The 16,359-nt window shown below is 43.3% G+C and overlaps 1 protein-coding gene across 2 annotated transcripts in view; it reads left to right on the top strand.

Annotated features, from left to right (window-relative positions):
- The window catches only part of LYST (lysosomal trafficking regulator), a 604,516-nt gene that overhangs the window by 467,292 nt on the left and 120,865 nt on the right, over positions 1-16,359 (top strand). The gene's annotated exons all lie outside the window — the stretch shown is intronic.

The following is a 16,359-nucleotide window of genomic DNA, read 5'->3' on the forward strand; positions in this document are numbered from 1 at the left end:
ATTCTCAATCAGCGATATTAAGCAGAACCACTCTCTATGGCAAGATTTGGTTATAACAGGTACAACTCTGTACAAAAGCTTACACAAGTTAACCAGCCACTGCTCCTCCTTGTGCAGGTTATGCATGATGGCATCTTTAGTGAATCCATTGGAGCATAGAGGCAAAGAACCACACGGCACAGCTGGAAAGAATGAAGGTTCATAGGCAGATCTATGGCCACTTTATTGACAAACAAGTGCCTTAATAGGACATATTTATAACTCTTAAATAGTGTAATTGTAAGGTATGCGGAAGTACAAAGAGGGAAAGGTGGAAAAAACCAAGGCCAAAAAAGGAACACTGCCGATTTTGCAAGTTTTCCCACCTACAAAGAATGTAGAGATCTGTAATTTTTATCTTAGGTACATTTCAACTTTAAGAGACATAATCTAAAAATTAAACACAGAAAATCACATTTTATGATTTTTAAATGATTGCATTTTATTGCATGAAATGATCACTTGATCACCTTCCAACTAGCGAGATTTCAAGCTCTCAAAGACCTATTAGTTTTTCTTTAAGATGCCTTTCTACTCTGCACTCATTACCTGTTTGAACTTGTTACCTGTAAAAAATACACATGTCCACAAAATTAATCACACTCCAATCTCTCCACCATGACCAAGACCAAAGAGCTGTCTAAAGGACATCAGGGGCAAAATTGTATTCCTGCACAAGGCTGGGGTGGACAATAGGCAATCAACTTGTTGAGAAGGCAATAACTGTTGGCACAATCATTAGAAAATGGAAGAAGCATAAGATGACTGTCAATCAATAAAGGCAATACAGAGGAGACATGACATCTGGTTGGAATCCTGGATAAACCTTACATCAATTACAATTATTCACAGTAGTGGGGATGTAATAGTTTACAGGCACACAGATATGACATTGTTCTGAGCTGAAGTTGATCACAGGAGTTTTATTCAAGCGTCTTTTCATCACACAGAATCACTTCTCTTCGTGCAATGCTGCATCAACATATATGAAAGTCTCTTCACAGATAACTTCTCTTCATACACAGTGTCTTAACCTAAACATAAATGTACCTTGTTCATTCCGTGAAGTGGGGGGAAGGTGGGATGAGTCCAGTGCTGTAGCTCTCTCACTTCACTATCTTGAGATAATAAAGATGTTCCCGGCTGTCCTGACTGCTTATATGATTACAGCAATCTCTTCCCAAGAAGAACTAGTCTATACAGCTTGTCTGATTTCAGTCTAACAGTAGACTCTCTGGCTCACACCTTACTCTTGGATGTCCAGGACACAACAACTTTCTCAGTATTCCCTGGGGCTGAGCTAAACACTCCCTGTCTGCTATAACCAATTTATCCTCCATAGTTGCTGGATGATTCTAAATCAACAGTTCAGCTTCTATCTGTCACACTCTTCCCTCCTAATTTAATGTCGCCCCCCAAGCTTCGTCTAATTTCTAGTTGATCTAAACAATCCTAGGAGCTATTCTCCCTTAACTGTCCTTTTGGAAGAGATGATGAAAGTCATGTAACACTGTGTATATATTAAACATCATTCATTTAGCATTCAATTTTAAAACATTAACAACAATCTTATCCTCACTAACTCTTGCTTGTAGGTCTCCTGCAAGAAATAAAACAACCTAAACAATCACCATCTGTCCAGCTTGAGATTTTCATCCGTCTTCAACCAGCTAAGGCTAACTAGTCTGTAGTACATATATCATTCTTTGTTATTACAAAGTCTATTAGTTTAAGTTAAGGCAAAGAGTTAACTCACTCAGGTAAAGTCTTTTGTTAAGTACATCACTGGGAGATACCAGGTTGGCTTACCTGGTCCGCAGGCAGCAATACCTGTGTCAACTCGACAGTCCTTGGTACTCTATCTCGGTTCATCTAGTGTATCATAGGTCAGCATTACTGGTCTTCTTAATTCTCAAGTCGAAGTCCTCCTGCAGGGTGGTTCCTCTGATACTACTGATTCTTCTGTTTCAAGGGTTTCTTCCTCCACGTTCATTTCCAGTATTTGTTCCGATGCTCTTGGAACAACATCAGTAGGTTTTTGTTCTTCTGTCAGATCATCCATTTCTGTATGGTCTGGTGATTCCTCTAACCCTAGGTTCCTATCAATATCTTCGGCTACTGGTGTTTGATCATCAGATTTGAAATGAACCTCGGTTGAGTTTCTTGGTACGAACTCTGGAGCTTCAGGGCTTAGTTCACTTTTATGAGAATAGTCATTTTCACTTCTTATCGGTATGCAAAGTATAAAAGTCTGGCTTCCTTCCTCTGGACTCTCAAAGTCAACGTCCACCTCAGAATCTTCAGTCTGTTGTAGTCTAGGCTGTCATCAGACTTCCTCTTGATGACCACATACACCTTGTCTATCCAGTACGATCAACATTTTCCTGACCACCCTTTTCACGTACATTTTTGACTGGCCCACGACTTCCAGGTCATTCTTTGCTCTTGTTTTGCCCTTCTGTGACAACTTTTGATGCTATGTTGTACCCTACATAGGGTGTGTCTTGTAAGTTTCTGAAACTGGAGCATCGGACATTATATTGATTGGTTTGTAGATTGTGAGCCCTCGTGGGCAGGGTCCTCTCTCCTCCTGTACCAGGTGTGACTTGTATTGTTTAAGATTATTGTACCTGTTTTTATTATGTATACCCCTCCTCACATGTAAAGCGCCATGGAATAAATGGCGCTATAATAATTAATAATATTAATAATAATTGGTAGTCTTGCAGATCAACCAAAATGGAAGGATGGTGAATAACCCATTGCTTCACTCTTGGTACAATTGTAGTCATGCACCACTTTTGATACATAACTCTTCCAATCTTTCTTCTCATCAGCTGTTAAAGTTCTCAACATTAACAGTAACTTATGGTTGAAAAGTTCCACTTGTCCATTGTTTTCGGGATGATAGGCTGTAGTATGAGATCTCTGGATCCTACAATATTTCCCTAACTTGGCAAAGAGCTGGTTCTCAAATTCTCTTCCCTGGTCATGGTGTAGTCTTGTTGGGAACCTAAACTTCTGAGCGAAGTCATTGAAAATATTCTATTAACAGACTTATTGGTGGTAGCATATGCTTTCCACTTTGCAATTTCCTGGCCTGTACTTGATACTGAAGTTGAAGTCTGCTAGTTCAGCCACCCATCTCTGGCCTGTAGCATTCAGTTTGGCTGTAGTGAGGATGTAGATAAGACGGTTGTTGTCAGTGTACACCTCAAAATCTTTGGTGTAGTAGAGAAAATCTCTAAATCATTCGCAGATATCTTATTTCAATGCTAGGAATTCTAGTTTTCCAGAATGTAGATGGCAATTCTTCTCGGCATCTGTCAGCGTTCTGGAACTATAACCGATGATTCTCAATTTACCATATTGATGCTGATACCGGGCAGCTCCAATCCCACTTGAGATGCCTCACAATGCAGGACAAATGGTTGGTTGAAGTCAGGATATCACATTATGGGTGGTTTTACTAGGTAATCCAATGAAGTGGCTGGATCTGTTGTTCCAACCAAGAGTTGGTATAACGGAGCTGCAATCCGGGAAAAGTTCTTTATGTAAGTTCTGTAGTAGGTAAGGAATCCTAAGATCTTCCTCAGCTTCCCCACATTAGACGGATGCTTGTCTTTTAAGGCCATTACTGGCGCAATTTCCTCTAAGTCCATGGTGTATCCATCTTTTGACACGATTTTTCTCTGGAATCAAACTAGTCTTTTGAACAGTTCACACTTCTTTGGCATTAGCGTGACTCCATGTATGGTCCTAACGTGTTTAACATGCTCGGCGAATGTCTTGCTGTGTACCACTTTGTCATCTAGGTACAGCTGGCAAATATGATCCCTTAACCCCAGACATGCTTCCATGGTCATCTCAAATTCTGACAGGGCAGATCTGAGCCCAAATGGTATACAGATCCACTCGTACAATCCCCATGGTGCAATGAAGGGGCCAGGGGTTTACTGTTTTCTTCGACAAAACCTTAGAGGTATGCTATACTGTAGTGCTCCGGCCGGCGGGTTCTGTCTCCCAGGTACAGGAAGTTTGGGTTTCGGAGGTCCGCAGGGATGCCCCTGGTCCCCGCAGTCTGTCTTACCGTGTACGCGCTCCTTCTAGGTCCCCTATGACTGTGGCGTCCTCCCGGTATGTCTCCTCCGCACCTTTACTTCCTGATTTTGGAGACGCGAGCATAGGGCGTGCGAGCGCTGCTGCAAGTGATTTAAAAGGCCAGTGTGAAGAAACCAGATTGTATCTTAATTTCCCAGACAACCATGTTTTTTGCAAACCAAAAGAACTGGCTTTTTATCTGTATATTGGCTTGTGAATTTAAGTGCTTATGTCTGGTGGGTAAAGAAGACAGACTCGCCAACTGATATACTATCTAACATACTGTGTAAAGGTACCTTCACACATAACGATATCGTTAACGATATCGTTGCTTTTTGTGACGTAGAAACGATATCGTTAAGGAAATCGTTATGTGTGACAGCGACCAACGATCAGGCCCCTGCTGGGAGATCGTTGGTCGCTGAGAAAAGTCCAGAACTTTATTTCGTCGCTGGACTCCCTGCAGACATCGCTGGATCGGCGTGTGTGACACCGATCCAGCGATGTCTTCACTGGTAACCAGGGTAAACATCGGGTTACTAAGCGCAGGGCCGCGCTTAGTAGCCCGATGTTTACCCTGGTTACCAGCGTAAAAGTAAAAAAAACAAACACTACATACTTACCTACCGCTGTCTGTCTCCGGCGCTCAGCTTCTCTGCACTCCTCCTGCACTGGCTGTGAGCGTCAGTCAGCGGGAAAGTAGAGCGGTGACGTCACCGCTCTGCTTTCCGGCCGCTGTGCTCACAGTCAGTGCAGAGGAGTGCAGAGAAGCTGAGCGCCGGGGACAGACAGCGGTAGGTAAGTATGTAGTGTTTGTTTTTTTTACTTTTACGCTGGTAACCAGGGTAAACATCGGGTTACTAAGCGCGGCCCTGCGCTTAGTAACCCGATGTTTACCCTGGTTACCCGGGGACCTCGGGATCGTTGTCGGTATCGCTGCAGCGTCGCTGAGTGTGAAGGTACCTTTAGTCTGTAATAGTGACTGTACATAGGGTGTGTTAAGCTTTGTTTATTGATGTGTGCTTATATGCTAATAGTGCTACTTAATCCCATCACCATTGTTTACCTTATCTTGATGTTGGACTGAAGGACCCTGGGTAATTCTAAAAGTAGCTTACATGCCTTGGGTATAAAAAGACTCAGAGATCACATCCTGGGAGACTGAAGTAACACAGAGCTACCAGCCAGACATTCTGCAAACCACCCCAACAGACAAGAGAACGGACTGCAGCCAATTCATCATGGCACCATCACGAGGGACACTGATCTATGATTCTATAGGAAACAACCTAGGGGTTTTCGGCTCCAGTTGGAAGGACACAGATCTGATCCAGTGACCATCTCTGAACCATGGATATGTTTGGAGAAAGCCAGGTTTGGGACTCGCTGGTCGCCTGGTTCCATGGAGATGGTCAGATAAGCCAGGTGGTGACTCTCATGTCAACTGGCTTTGGACCTTGTATGGACTCTATGGACAGTTCTTGGTCATCTACCTATGCTTGTCGTTACCTCTTCTCTGTGCGTGCATCCACAGATGAAGTAGCGACCCTGGGAGCTCTGACATCGTGTCAACTGGCTTTGGACCTTGTATGGACTCTATGGACAGTTCTTCGTCATATCCCTATGCTTGTCGTTACCTCTTCTCTGTGCGTGCATCCACAGATGAAGTAGCAACCCTGGGAGCTCTGACATCATGTCATACTGGAAATACGTGGAGACGCAGTGATCTTTTATATGCGCCCATGTAATCAAGCCATATTGGGATTGTTCTGTTTGCTATTGTGTGTTGTGGTTCAATAAAGTATTGCCACACTGTTTTACCTTAACCCTGTGTTGTCTGTGTAGTGTATTGCTCACTAGGAGATAGAGCGGGCATTCAGTGGTATGAGCCGTGGTCCATGCAGTCTTGCTAAAGACAGCCGGGCCAGCAGATGAGAGCACCCATTGACCCCGTTTCTCCACAGCCAGTGTACCTTTTTCCCTGTAATCTTCACTCAGCCAATCGCCGAGAGATCTATGTGTATTTAAAATCCTCACTTCCCTTGGATGGTGCCTGTGATGGCATACATCCTATATCAGAGTCCTCCTCTGAGAACGTGTGACACACTCTTCCCTTAACATCTGTTTTGCTACTGCTAGATCTTCGGTACTCGGGTGTTTAAGGGGTACTGGAGGGTCGCAAACTCCTGAGGTTGGTCGTGTGGTTCTCTCATCTGGGCACACTTTGCTCCTTTGTACGGAAACTGAATTTACTGCGGAAACTTGAACTGGCCTCACACTGGCTGTATATACCATCTTAATGGTTTCAGTGTGGCCTAGCACAGTCTTAGAGTTCAATCTAACTTCATGCTTCCTTGTATTGATCACCGGCACTGTCACTTGGGCCAAACCACTAGTAGGAATCGTAAGTACAGTCTCACCTTGGATGAGACTCTTGGGAAGTTCTGATGAGTCTCTCAGCACAAGCAAACTCCTCTGGAGTTTTCTTCCCTGTTCCACCCGAACTCCACACCTCACTCCCACCATTCTGTTTGCAGGGATGATGGTTGGATGCAGGCCTACCTTTACTTTTTTCATGTCTATTGTGTTCTGTGCTTTTCTTATCCTACGGTTCACGTTTTCCGCCATGACATTTGGTATGGCCAGAGATATAGCTACCACCTCCACCACGCATGTCCCTGATTTATATTTCTTGATAACCTCACACTGCAACCCAGGATAGGTTCTTGATCACTGATGACACATTCTGATCACTGGTGACAAGAAAGACTTGGTACAATGACTCAGTGGCATTTCTGTTCTTCGTGGCGCTAAGTTGAAATGTCACTTCCACCCAGCCTTTGAAAGGGATTTCGGTCTGATTGACATCTTTACCATGGAGTTCCTCCAGTCGTAAGAGTTATTTTAGTGGACAAAGACAGGTGTGTGGCAGATGGCACCTTCTCCATTCTTCATTTTGGAGGATCATTTGGGCACCTGTGTCCCACAGCGTTTTCACCAGGAGTTTATGTTAACTTGCACTGTATGAAGCACCTTTCAACGATTAGGTTGATGAGGCTATCCTTACTGACCGAGGAATTCTCTTGTTCCCAGGAAGGCATATTCTTGACTTCCGCACTGGGCATTAAGTAGCTGATGCCCCTGGCTCTTTTACAGTTGCTGAAGGTAGTCACATACCTGCGGATAGTGCTGATGCAGCCGTTTCATGTCAGAAGCGGTTCTAGGAATTGGGGATGTTTGTGTTTGCTTCTGGGGCCTCATCCATGTTGTGGTTTCCAGTCGCCCGCACTGGCAACCTTCTGCCTTTTAACACAACGAATCGTGACTTTTGAAATTCATTGGCATAATGTCCTTCTTCAACCACACCTTAGACAATGGACAGCATTGTAATTTGACGTCTGTCAAGACTCGCAAGCAGGATATCTTCAATTTTGAAACTCACCCCTGGGTCTAAGCGGTCTGGGCACTAGCCTGGTGCAAATCAACATCTTCACCTGTCAACTCAGCTCGGAGTTCTCTAATTACCTCTTTCCAGTCAGCGCTGGCTGTTTTCTCTTTCACTGGTGATTTGGGGTTCACTCTGGGTAGTGATGATGGAGAGTTCCCAGGATAATCTTTATAATCTAATAAATTATGTTCACTCACTGACTCCAAACTGGCTGCCTCATTTATCTTTTCAATTAAGACTTCATAAACAATGTCAGTATCTTCAAGGTACTGTTTCATCCACAACTTGATGTCTTTGCTGATTAATCCTGTTCCTAAAGATCTCCAAAACTTCTTCTGAACTAGCCCGGCATCAAACGTTTCCTCCTCCTCTACATCACGGGATGCAAACAATAATCCTTAAGTTGAATTGCTCTGAATAAAAAACTTTGAGACTCCTTATGGTCCTGTGAGATGTTAATGAGTCGGTGGAACAGTACTGAAGTGCTTTCTTCTTTATAGTGACATTTAAAATCATCTTCAGTTGTGGTAATGTCAAGTGACTTTTAATTTCTATCATATTTCGGAGGTTCAATCCTCGGTTGATAGCTTTCACCACCCCTTCTACGATCTCATCTGGCTCTGGCTGGTAGCCTTTCTGTAATCCTGCGTGAATCTGGTGCAGCAAGTTTGTATAAGACTGTTTCTCCTTCTGTTCTGGCTCCCCAATCTTTCCAAGGATCTTAAAATCTTTCCTTATGGTGATTTGCAATGTTAGAGAAGTCTTCCTTCCATGTTTACCTAACCCAGTTGAGCTACAGGTTCTGTCTTAAGGTACCGTCACACTGAACAGTTTAACAACGATATCGCTAGCGATCCATGACGTTGCAGCGTCCTGGATAGCGATATCGTTGTGTTTGACACACAGCAGCGATCTGGATCCTGCTGTGACATCGTTGGTCGGAGCAGAAAGGCCAGAACTTTATTTCGTCGCTGGATCTCCCCCAGACATCGCTGAATCGGCGTGTGTGACGCCGATTCAGCGATGTCTTCACTGGTAACCAGGGTAAACATCGGGTTACTAAGCACAGGGCCGCGCTTAGTAACCCGATGTTTACCCTGGTTACGAGTGTAAATGTAAAAAAAAACAAACACTACATACTTACATTCCGGTGTCTGTCCCCCGGCGCTCTGCTTCCCTGCACTGTCAGCGCCGGCCGGCCGTAAAGCACAGCGGTGACGTCACCGCTTTGCTTTATGGCCAGCCGGCGCTCACAGTCAGTGCAGGAAAGCCCTGCGCTTAGTAACCCGATATTTACCCTGGTTACCCGGGGACTTCGCATAGTTGGTCGCTGGAGAGCTGTCTGTGTGACAGCTCTCCAGCGACCACAAAGCGACGCTGCAGCGATCGGCATCGTTGTCTAGATCGCTGCAGCGTCGCTAAATGTGACGGTACCTTTAGTCTGCTACATCCATAGCTGCTGGTTCTGCAATTGTGCTTTTGCAATGCTGGTCCCCTTTAACGCCTTCCCAACCAATGTAGTATATATACATAGTTACATAGTTATTAAGGTTGAAGGAAGACTATAAGTCCATCTAGTTCAACCCATAGCCTAACCTAACATGCCCTAACATGTTGATCCAGAGGAAGGCAAAAAAATCCCATGTGGCAAGAGTAAGCTCCACATTGGGAAAAAAATTCCTTCCCGACTCCACATACGGCAATCAGACTAGTTCCCTGGATCAACGCCCTATCAAGGAATCTAGTGTATATACCCTGTAACATTATACTTTTCCAGAAAGGTATCCAGTCCCCTCTTAAATTTAAGTAATGAATCACTCATTACAACATCATACGGCAGAGAGTTCCATAGTCTCACTGCTCTTACAGTAAAGAATCCACGTCTGTTATTATGCTTAAACCTTTTTTCCTCCAAACGCAGAGGATGCCCCCTTGTCCCGGTTTCAGGTCTATGATTAAAAAGATCATCAGAAAGGTCTTTGTACTGTCCCCTCATATATTTATACATTAACATAAGATCACCCCTTAGTCTTCGTTTTTCCAAACTAAATAGCCCCAAGTGTAATAACCTATCTTGGTATTGCAGACCCCCCCAGTCATCTAATAACCTTGGTCGCTCTTCTCTGCACCCGCTCTAGTTCAGCTATGTCTTTCTTATACACCGGAGACCAGAACTGTGCACAGTATTCTAAGTGTGGTCAAACTAGTGACTTGTATAGAGGTAAAATTATGTTCTCCTCATGAGCATCTATGCCTCTTTTAATGCATTCCATTATTTTATTTGCCTTTGTAGCAGCTGCCTGACACTGGCCACTGAATATGAGTTTGTCATCCACCCATACACCCAGGTCTTTTTCATTGACGGTTTTGCCCACAGTTTTAGAATTAAGCACATAATTATACATCTTATTTCTTCTACCCAAGTGCATGACCTTACATTTATCCCCATTAAAGCTCATTTGCCATTTATCAGCCCAAGCTTCTAGTTTACATAAATCATCCTGTAATATAAAATTGTCCTCCTCTGTATTGATTACCCTGCAGAGTTTAATGTCATCTGCAAATATTGAAATTCTACTCTGAATGCCCCCTACAAGGTCATTAATAAATATGTTAAAAAGAAGAGGGCCCAATACTGACCCCTGTGGTACCCCACTGCTAACCGCTACCCAGTCTGAGTGTGCTCCTTTAATAAACACCATTTGTTTCCTATCCCTGAGCCAGCTCTCAACCCACTTGCACATATTTTCCCCTATCCCCATTATTCTCATTTTATGTATCAACCTTTTGTGTGGCACCGTATCAAAAGCTTTTGAAAAGTCCATATACACTACATCCACTGGGTTCCCTTGGTCCAATCCAGAACTTACCTCTTCATAGAAACTGACCAAATTAGTCTGACATGAACGGTCCCTAGTAAACCCGTGCTGATACTGGGTCATGAGGTTATTCCTCTTCAGATACTCCAGTATAGCGTCCCTTAGAATTCCCTCCAGGATTTTACCCACAGTAGAGGTTAAGCTTACTGGCCTATAATTTCCGAGTTCAGTTTTTGTCCCCTTTTTGAATATTGGCACCACATTTGCTATACGCCAGTCCTGTGGTACAGACCCTGTTATTATGGAGTCTTTAAAGATTAAAAATAATGGTATATCGATGACTGTACTTAATTCCTGCAGTACTCGAGGGTGTATCCCATCCGGGTCCGAAGATTTGTCAATTTTAGTGATTTTTAGCCGCCGCCGCAATTCCTGCTGGGTTAAGCAGGTGACATTTAATGGGGAATTTTTATCACTAGTCATTTTGTCTGCCATGGGATTTTCTTGTGTAAATACTGATGAAAAAAAGTCATTTAGCATATTGGCTTTTTCCTCATCCTCATCCACCATTTCACCCACACTATTTTTAAGGGGGCCAACACTATCATTTTTTAGTTTCTTACTATTTATGTAGTTAAAGAATATTTTAGGATTATTTTTACTCTCTCTGGCAATGAGTCTCTCTGTCTCAATCTTTGCTGCCTTGATTTGCTTTTTACAGAATTTATTTAATTTTTTGTATTTATTTAATGCCTCCTCACTACCTACTTCCTTTAATTCTCTAAATGCTTTATTTTTGTCACTTATTGCGCTCCTTACAGCTCTATTTAGCCATATTGGTTTCCTCCTATTTCTAGTATGTTTATTCCCATACGGTATATACTGTGCACAGGTCCTATCCATTATGCTAATAAATGTCTCCCATTTTCTTTGTGTATTTTTGGGTCTCAGGATATCGTCCCAGTTAATTGCACCAAGATCCTCTCTCATCCGTTGGAAATTTGCCCTCCTGAAGTTTAGTGTCCTTGTAACCCCTCTATTACACATCTTTTTAAAGGATACATGAAAACTTATTATTTTGTGATCGCTATTACCCAAGTGACCCCCAACCCTTATATATGATATGCGGTCTGGCCCATTGGTTAATATTAGGTCTAGCAGTGCCCCCCTTCTTGTTGGGTCCTGAACCAGTTGTGAAAGGTAATTGTCTCTCATAGTTGTCAAAAACCGATTACCTTTGCTGGAACTGCAGGTTTCTGTTCCCCAATCTATTTCAGGGTAGTTGAAGTCCCCCATAATAATGACTTCTCCTTGAGTCGCAGCTTCATCTATTTGCTTTACGAATATATTCTCCATTGCTTCCATTATTTTTGGAGATTTATAGCAAACCCCTATCAGTAATTTATTATTTTTCCCCCTCCCCTTATCTCCACCCGCAGGGATTCTACATTTTCATTAAATTCACCTATATTATCACGCAGGATGGGTTTTAAGGATGATTTTACATATAGACACACCCCACCCCCTCGCTTATTTGTACGGTCAGTTCTGAACAGACTATAGCCCTGCAAGTTAACAGTCCAGTCATGGCTCTCATCCAGCCATGTCTCAGATATCCCCACCATGTCATAATTATGTTCCAACAACATTAGTTCTAATTCATCCATTTTGTTTGCGAGGCGTCTGGCATTAGTATACATACATTTTATGTATCTCTCTGCACCTCTATTCTTTCTTAAATTATTAACTGTTCTAACCCCACCCCCCATGCCACTGCCACCCCCAACTTCCTTATTTGTGCCCAGGTCTCTATCTGCACTATCTTCCCCTCCTTTAAAATGAATACCCTCCCCCCCAATTCCTAGTTTAAACACTCCTCCAACCTTCTAGCCATTTTCTCCCCCAACACAGCTGCACCCTCCCCATTGAGGTGCAGCCCGACCCTAGCGTAGAGCCTGTAGCCAACTGAGAAGTCGGCCCAGTTCTGCAGGAACCCAAACCCCTCCTTCCTGCACCAATTCTTGAGCCACTTATTAACCTCCCTAATCTCCCGTTGCCTCTCTGGCGTGGCACGTGGTACAGGCAGTATTTTGGAAAATACCACGTTGGAGGTCCTTGCTTTCAGCTTGCGGCCTAATTCCCTGAAATCATTTTTAAGGACCTTCCACCTACCTCTAACTTTGTCATTTGTGCCAATGTGTACCATGACCACTGGGTCCTCACCAGCCCCTCCCAATAATCTGTCCACCCGATCAGCGATAAGTCGGACTAGAGCGCCAGGAAGGCAGCACACTGTTCGACGATCCCTGTCTTTGTGACAGATTGCCCTATCTGTTCCCCTAATAATTGAGTCACCCACTACCAGCACCTGTCTGGCCTGCACTGCTCTCCTATTTCGCTCCTTACTGGAGCAGTCACTCCCCCGGCTTTCAGAGGACATGCCTGGCTGCAGCAGTGCTACCCCTGTACTGGCACCCCCCTCATCTGCCAACTTAGCAAACTTATTGGGATGTTCCAGATCAGGACTAACCTCCTTGGCACTCTTCCCTCTACCCCACTTCCTAACTGTCACCCAGCTTGCTACTTCATTGTCCTGCATCTCCATCCCACCATCCCCCCCTCATCTGTCCCATTGAGCATCTGCTCCGTGAGCAGAAGACTCCTCTCCATGTTGTCTATGGATCTCAGTGTTGCCAGCTGCACATTTAGATTCAGAATCTGGTTTTCCAAATGCACAACGTGCTCACATCTCGCACAGCAGTATGCACCCTCGATCGGCTGCTCAAGGACTGCATACATGTGGCAAGATGTGCACTGGATGGCATTAACAAGAGTGGAGCACATTTCCTAATGGGGATTGCACCAGACAGAAAAGTTAAATAAAAAAAAATAAAAAATAAATACAAAGTATTAATAAAAAAAAAAAAAAACAGACAGCAATTCAGTACTTCCTCCCTTGGAAACTCCTTGACTCCGAAGTCACTGAATCACAAGTCACACTTACCGCCGTTCACACTTACCGCCGTTCACACTTACGCTCAGATCACACTCAGCTCGCTCACACTCGCTATGCTGAAGATTTATAGATTTTTTTTCTCTATTTCCCTTAACAGCAATCCATCCACAGCGATCATCCACACACAGGAGGGCTGTGCGCGGGCGATCGCCAGTTGGTGTCAGCTGATTCTGACAGCTGACACTTGGCTGTCAGTGCCAGGAGCAGGCAGAGGGAAGAAAGCCCCTCTGCCCTTGCATCGAAGACCCCGCGATAACCCTTCAATGTTATCGCGGGGTCCCTACCGTAACAATGGTGACCGGATGTCATCATTGTTAGTTTCCAAATGGTATCACTTGAAGGGGGTTTCCACTGTTTAGGCACATCAGGGGCTTTCTAAACGCAACATGGTGTATGCTAATTATCCCAGCAAATTTTACATTCAAAAAGTCAAATGGTGCTACTTCCGAGCTCTGCCGTGTGCCCAAACAGTGGTTTTCCCCAGATATGGGAAATCACATGCTCAGGAGAACTTGCACAGCAAATTTTCAGGTCCCTTTTTTCCCTTTTACCCTAAATAAAAAATTGGGTCTAAAGTAGATTTTTTGTGACAAAAAGCTAAATGTTCATTTTTTCCTTCCACATTCCAAAAATACCTGTGAAGTACCTGAACGGTCAATAAACTTATTAAATGTGGTTTTGAGCAACTAGAAGAGTGCAATTTTTAGAATGGTGTAATTTTGGGTATTTTCTGTTATATAGTCCCCTCAAAGTCACTTCACATATGATGTGGCCCATAAAAGAAAATGGTTTTGTCAATTTTGTTGAGAAATCGATGGTTAAATTTTAACTTCCTAAAAAATAATTTGTTTCAAAAATTGTGCTGATGTAAAGTAGACATGTGGGAAATGTTATTTATTAACTATTTTGTGCGATATTACTCTCTGATTTAAGCTCATAAAAATTAAGTTTGAAAATTGGAAAATTTCCATTTATTTTACACAGAAACGCAAATCATATCGAAGACAATTTAGCACTAACATGAAGTACAATATGTCATAAAAAAACATTCTCAGAATCAGTGGGATCTGTTGAAGTGTTCCAGAGTTATTACTGTAGCTACAGTGTTAATGTCAAGTCGACAATATGCGTTACTGTTACAGCCAATCACTAAACTCCACAGCTCGTAAGGTGTATATCAGCAGAGCTTCTGAGCTCAACCATTGCTCTTGATGTGAGCTTTTAATGTGACATCACCAATACAGCCAAAACACTGAGACTGGAGCAGTGGAGGAGAGCCAGGGCTAGACCAAGGAAGGTTCAGATCCTGGTCTCTGTTATAATGTGTACATACCGTAAGTATTTGGGTCCACTTTTCTTAACGTGGAAAACCTCTTTAGAAAAAAAAAAAAAAGCGGTAAACAGCAGCACTGTTTTTTTTACCCAAAACATGTCATAGCAAAAGAAATGCAGGCCATTATTATTGTGTAGCTCTAGCTTCTGAGTTAGGCGATGGTGCCAACTGTATAGATATTAGATTGCAGGACTGTGGAGTTGGACTCCCTCCTTTTGATATGGGCTTCGGCAGTGAACCCATATCTTTCCCGGCACATGTCAGCTGTTTTGATCAGCTGACATATGCCCGGAACAGCTATGGGTGGATTCACGATCCACCCGCAGCTATTAACTCATTAAATGCCGCTGTGAAGCGCTGACAGCGGTATTTAACATGCATTTGCGGCAATCGCGCCATAAATCCACCCATTAGTGACCCCTGTCACGTGATTGCGGATCACCGATGGGTTGGCATGACAACCAGTGGTCTCCTGGAGACCTATATGGTTGTCACTGCCGGATCGCTATGAGCACCGCCCGATGGCCGGCGCACATAGCAATTGAGTAATTCTGCTGCATACATGTGATCTGATCATCGCCTGTATGTAGCAGAGCTGTGGAGACTATTGAAGCATGACAAAATTGAAAAAAAATGTTTGTAAAAATATAAATAAAATAACAAAAATAAAAGTTCAAATTACCCCCCTTTTGCCCTTTGAAAATAAAACAATAAAAAAAATCAAGCATACACATATTTGGTATTGCCGCATTCAGAATCGCCAGATCTATCAATAAAAATAACCTACTAGATGGTGGCCCGATTCTAACGCATCGGGTATTCTAGAATATGTATTTATGTATGTATATAGCAGCCACATAGTATATAGCACAGGCCACGTAGTATATAGGAGCCATGTAGTATATAGCAGACAAATACTACATGGCCTGTGCTATATACTATGTGGCTGCTATATGCATACATACATATTGTAGAATACCTGATGCGTAAATACAGGCCACGCAATATAGAACAGTGGCCACGTAGTATATAACACAGCCCAAACAGTATATAACCCAGCCCAAATACTATATAACACAGCCCATGCAGTATATAACACAGGCGACGTAGTATATAACACAGGCCACGCAGTATGTAACACTGGCCACGCAGTATATAACAATGGCTACATAATATATAGCACAGCCCACGCAGTACATAACACAGCCCATGCAGTATATACCACTGCCCACGTAGTATATAGCAGCCACATAGTAGATAACACAGGCCACGCAGTATATAACACTGACCACATAATATATAGCTCAGCCCACGCAGTACATAACACAGCCCACGCAGTATATAACACTGCCCACGCAGTATATAGCAGCCACATATATAACACAGGCCACGCAGTAAATAACACTGGCCACATAACATATAGCACAGTCCACGCAGTACGTAACACAGTCCATACAGTATATAACACTGCCCACATAGTATATAGCAGCCATGTAGTATATAACGCAGCCCACGCAGTATAGAACACAGCCCACATAGTATATAACACTGGCCATGTAGTATATTGCAGCCACGCGGTATCTAACACAGCCCACGTAGTATA

Source organism: Ranitomeya imitator, chromosome 5, assembly GCF_032444005.1.
Source record: "Ranitomeya imitator isolate aRanImi1 chromosome 5, aRanImi1.pri, whole genome shotgun sequence".
In the NCBI taxonomy this organism is placed as follows: domain Eukaryota; kingdom Metazoa; phylum Chordata; class Amphibia; order Anura; family Dendrobatidae; genus Ranitomeya; species Ranitomeya imitator.